This window comes from Eretmochelys imbricata, chromosome 5, assembly GCF_965152235.1.
Source record: "Eretmochelys imbricata isolate rEreImb1 chromosome 5, rEreImb1.hap1, whole genome shotgun sequence".
Classification (NCBI taxonomy): domain Eukaryota; kingdom Metazoa; phylum Chordata; order Testudines; family Cheloniidae; genus Eretmochelys; species Eretmochelys imbricata.
In genome coordinates, this window is record NC_135576.1 from 134,611,485 (window position 1) to 134,617,484 (window position 6,000).

A 6,000-nucleotide genomic window follows, 5' to 3' on the forward strand; every position below is an offset into this window, starting at 1 on the left:
GCCCACATTTGCAGTTTCCTTCAGTGTTTTAATCCCCTACATTTGAGAGCCTAGAACTGCAGCAGCTGTCCATCTCTGCTTTGTGATGAGTGAATTCCTTCCCCACCCATCAAATTTGCTGTCTTTTATGAGAGAAGATAATGGGTCCAAGTCTCCAGCCTTTACACGTTACAGCCTCTTTTTCAATCATTACAGTAAACTCAAGCCCTTCGGAGCCTCCTCAACTTTCTCTCTACTTGACTATCAAGCTCCCTTACTGTGCAAGCTATTCCTATTGCTACGACTTCCTATTAACTCTGTTCCCTGGCAACTGGAGCTGATGAGGTCTGCTGGCTAAATCATGGGACTGGACTTCAGGAGAGTTCTAGTCCCAGCTCTACCACTGATCACCTGTGGGACCTTGGGTAAGTCAGTTCCTACTTGCTTCCCCTTCCAGCTTGTTCCTGTTGCTTCTATTTAGATCATAAGCTCTTTGGAGCAGAGACTGCATGTTTTTGTACTGCACCTAGTAGTATGGACAGCCCCATTCTTAGCTGCCGTAACTGCTCTAAATAATGTCACCAATGATTTCCTTTTGGCCAAATGTAAGGGCCTGCTCTCCTTTCTGCACACTGCCTCGTTGATCACTCGTGTAGGCTTTTGCAATTCCACGTGCACTCGGTGTTCTCCTACCCTCAATCACTCATTCAGTGTCTTGTGCTTCTGTTCTTTCTCAGGGTTCTGGGCCCTTCTCTTCCTGGTCTACTTGCATCAGCATAGACGGCTTTCCCCTGTCTGTTCGAACATCTGTTTTTTGACACCCAAAGCTGGTTGTCTTGCTGCTTGAATTACAAAGATGAATGGAAGGTCCTGGTCACCCTTCGCTAGACTCGTTCACTATTTTAGATACTTTTAGCCAGGGCCGGCTCCAGGCACCAGCGTTCCAAGCAGGTGCTTGGGCCGGCCCTGTGAAAGGGGCGGCACTCGCCTTTCCACGGCAACTCGGGCGGCAAAAATGGTAGAGCCGGCCCTGCTTTTAGCATGTCCCTTTATGAGCTGAAATAATCCCAGTTTTTCCAATTGCTTTTCAGAGGAGAGATTTTTCTCCAGTACAAATGTTCTCAATCTGAGGAGCCTGCTCTTTGTGCTCCAAAGGGTCAGAGATCCCATCACTTTTTCTCTTGTCATTTAAAAATAATTTTCTAGCCCTTATAGTTGCAGAGAACTTTGGAAAATATGAACAATTGAAGTGGTGCCTGTCTACCATTACAGAGCGCCTGAAAACAGCACTGAAGGATGTGACCCACCCCTTCATCACAGTCAAGGGCCTGGAGCCTCTGCCATTCAACAGCCATAGAAATTGGCATTTTTTTCCCCATGATGCCACAGCAATCAGCAATTCACCATGGAATGTGCCACTTTGATACAAACTTGGTGTTTTGTTTTTGTCTCCCTGCTGGGCCCAGCCTGCATCTGCCTCTTCATTTATAGGTTTCCCCTGCACGGGGAGTTAACTGGATCACCGCACATGCTCCCTGCCCTGGTCCATAGAACCAGGCAGCAGGGCAGTCACAGCCATCCCTTCTATGGATCTTTCAGCTGCAGCCTGAATTTGCTTTCTAGCACTCATTGCAAAGCACTTCTGTAACACTTTGTACCTCAGGGGAACGCCCAGCATCCCCATGTTCATCCTTGTAAAATGATTGTGTGGTATCCGGTGTCTTCAGAAGGCCCATGATGCCCTGAGATTGTTGTTATAGTAATTGTTACAGCAATGTTATAGGTTGTAATTTCATTGTATAGTTATGAGGCTGAAAATGTGTCTTCACGGCTTAAAATAAGCCCAGGCAAAAACTCTCCAAAAGCAGGGAGGCAGTTCACACCTCATCAGGGCAGGTACGGGACAAACCCAGCCCAGCTTCCCAGGAACAAAGGACGCTGGCCTAGGCAGCAACAAAGGATCTGTTGGACTCTTGAGTGAGTCACCCCCTTCCTTTGGTCAGTTTGGGACTGCAATGAGGGGGTGGGAGGTACAAAGCCAAGAGGGAAGAAAGAACATGATAGAGAGACATTTGCCATGCTCTTCCTTTCTCTTCCACCTACTGTACATCTACAGCCACCATCCCCACCGAGTGACTGAAGCAGCTGATCGAAGGGGAGAGCCTGGCTGAAGGGCAACCAGCCAGTGGTGAGAAGCATTTGTTTGTAAGGGCACCAAAAGTGTTAAGATCAGCTTTGAATGCATTTTTGTTTTTATTTCATTTGACAAATCCAACTTCTTGTGCTTAGATTTTAAGTGATTATAAGTCAATCTTTGTAGTGAATAAATCTGTTTGTTTGTTCTACTGAAGCAGTGTATTTGGTTTTTGAAGTGTGTCAGAGACTCGCCTTGTGCCTGGTACATCGCAATTTCTTCAGAAAAAGAACAGTAGTGATAATCAAGATGACCCATTTACACAGTTGACAAGAAGGTGTGAGGATACTTAACATGGGGAAATAGATTCAATATGTGTAATGACCCAGCCACTCCCAGTCTCTGTTCAAATCCAAGTTAATGGTATCTAGTTTGCCTATTAATTCAAGCTCAGCAGTTTCTCCTTGGAGTCTTTTTGAAGCTTTTTCTGTTGCAAAATTGCTACCCTTAAATCTTTTACTGAATGGCCAGAGAGGCTGAAGTGTTCTCCTACCGGTTTTTGAATGTTATGATTCCTGGTGTCAGATTTGTGTCCATTTATTCTTTTGCTTAGACTGTCCGGTCTGGCCAATGTACATGGCAGAGGGGCATTGCTGGCTCATGATGGCATCTATCACACTGGTAGATGTGCAGGTGAACGAGCCCCTGATGGCGTGGCTGGTGTGATTAGGCCCCATGATGGTGTCACTTAAACAAATATGTGGACAGAGTTGGCATCAGGCTTTGTTGCAAGGATAGGTTCCTGGGTTAGTGTTTTTGTTGTAAGAAGAAAAGGAGTACTTGTGGCACCTTAGAGACTAACGAATTTATTTGAGCATGAGCTTTCGTGAGCTACAGCTCACTTCATCAGATGCATACCGTGGAAACTGCAGCAGACTCACTTTTTGGAGCTTTTGGGAGCTACAGCCCATGTTCTAAATTTGTTAGTCTCTAAGGTGCCACAATTACTCCTTTTCTTTTGGCGGATACAGACTAACACAGCTTCTACTCTGAAACCTGCAATTTCTTTGTTAAATTGACAAACTCAAATAAGCTTGCAGTATCCAGCGGGCATAACTGGACACTGGAAGATGGAGGTTCCTAGGGTTGTGTCTGGGACCAGAGATATTGGCTGCTGGCATTAGGTTGCACAATCCAAGGAGTGGCTTACATGCCAGAGGCTGTGCGTGAACAGCCCAGGAGTGAGGGCTCTCACAGCAGAGCAGGGTCAGGCTGGCTCCCAGAGTCAAGGATTGGAGTGACCTAGCAGATCACTGGTCTGGCTAACACCAGAAGAGAACTTTCACCTGCAGCCTGAATTTCCTTTCCAGCACTCACTGCAAAGCACCCCCTCCAATTCCTTGTCAGCGACTACAGTAATCCAGAGGGGCTGTGGCAGTAACTGGCCCAAGATCCAGCTACAGGCACAGCCAGGAAAAGGAGGGACCACTGAGCCACTTGGATCTCAAGCATCCATCTTTACCAAAGAACTCAATGAATTCTTCAAGGAAAAGCTGATGGTTTTACAAACCCAGGAGATTTTTTTATTACATAGCAATCAAGACAAGCTCTGGGGAGAACCACTGTCCTAATCACTCCTCTAATTCTCAAAAAGAAAAGGAGGACTTGTGCCCCCTTAGACTAACCAATTTATTTGAGCATGAGCTTTCGTGGGCTACAGCTCACTTCATCAGATGCATACCGTGGAAACTGCAGCAGACTTTATATACACACAGAGAATATGAAACAAAACCTCCTCCCACCCCACTGTCCTGCTGGTAATAGCTTATCTAAAGTAATCATCAGGTTAGGCCATTTCCAGCACAAATCCAGGTTTTCTCACCCTCCACCCCCCCACACAAATTCACTCTCCTGCTGGTGATAGCCCATCCAAAGTGACAACTCTTTACACAATGTGCATGATAATCAAGTTGGGCCATTTCCAGCACAAATCCAGGTTCTCTCACCCCCCTCCCAGAAACCACACACACAAACTCTCTCTCCTGCTGGTAATAGCTCATCCAAAGTGACCACTCTCCCTACAATGTGCATGGTAATCAAGGTGGGCCATTTCCAGCACAAATCCAGGTTTTCTCACCCCCCAACCCCCATACACACACAAACTCACTCTCCTGCTGGTAATAGCTCATCCAAACTGACCACTTGATAATCACTTTAGATAAGCTATTACCAGCAGGACAGTGGGGTGGGAGGAGGTATTGTTTCATATTCTGTGTGTGTATATAAAGTCTGCTGCAGTTTCCACAGTATGCATCTGATGAAGTGAGCTGTAGCTCACGCTCAAATAAATTGGTTAGTCTCTAAGGTGCCACAAGTACTCCTTTTCTTTTTGTGAATACAGACTAACACGGCTGTTACTCTGAATCCTCTAATTCTGCAATACCTCTTTTGGCAGGGGGGTGACCAGATGCACTTTGGACTTCTGCTGTCTGTGTGACAAGAACCAGGGGAGGGGTGAAGAGACACCCCAAACACATAAAGTGCCCTTTCTCCAAAAAGCCAGCTGTAGGCCTCCCAAGGGCTTGCAGGTCCCTGTGTTGAAGCACAGTAAGGACACATTGAGGTACAGATGATCCTACTTAAATATCTTCATTTTCAGCTCCATGACTGGTTAATATAAAAGAGCATAAATATTATCATCCCCAGAAACTTTGAAATGACCAAGTATAGAGGTAGGAAAGTAACCACTCCTGCTGTCTAAAATATTGCTATATCTGATGAAGTAAAAACTCCTTTTAACCCAGAACCATACAAATGAAAGGACCTGACCACTACAGTTTTAATGAACAGGGCCTATTCCTCCTGGGATAGTTTCTTTACAATGCAGTACTTCTAGTCCACCTTCTCATAGCTCAATATGAATCAAAAAACAAAGCCACAGTGGATGTAACAAATCAAAGGAGGCCATCACCAGTTGATGACTGAGTTGCCTTCTTAATAATACCACCCAGCAGATGAAACAGTCTGAACTGGACCTACTGTCCATTAGTTAAAGGGAAGTTATCCTGGTTCAAGACTGCTTTAGGAATAAAGCATTCAATACAAAGATGAAGACAGGAAATAGTGCACTAGAGATTCAAGCAGATGTTTGGGTGTGTGAAAATGAAAGGTTACCCTTTTAAATCCTGTATATTTTGGAATCAAATGCATAGAAATAAGACTGTCCTGTGAAAACAAAACTGTAGACAACTTTCAAAGACAGTGGTGATTATTTGCAGGAAACTGTGTAAGCCATAATCTCAAATGAAAACAGTACACAGTGTGTTAGATTGTCAGGTCTAAAGGCTGGTCTTCATTGCAGGGTTAGCTTGAAGTAGAACTTGAGCCTGAATCCTAACCCATACACAAATCTCTAGCTTGAATTAAGCAGTGCTTTAAGCTCAGACTGGCAGGGGAGAGGAGGAGAAGGGCAGGGGTGTGTAAAGCTGGATTGCAGCTAGACCTAGTAATACAGTAGGGGGACAGCTGGAAGTAATTTATTAAAGATGCACACAGAAGCCTGTACTGATAGCTTCAAGCTGTTTTCTAAGGTAGTCAAAATGCAGTTATGCACCTCTCTGCTGGCTGCAAAGCCCACATGTGCAATTTCTTGTCATGTAAGCCATCTGTGGGTGGTTCTGCTGCATAGAAGCCAGAAGGATACTTTGTTAAATGAGACAGTTAATATAAATGCAACAGAAAACCCCACTGTATTAGAATACTTCTGTCCTGAAAAAGCAAGGCAGCTTAGGATCAACAAAATCCATCTTTGCTAAGGTGGAGACTCTCTCTTCTTGTTTATTCCAATCTCAGTCCCTGAAAGAAAGAAAGGAGCCATCTGCTACACA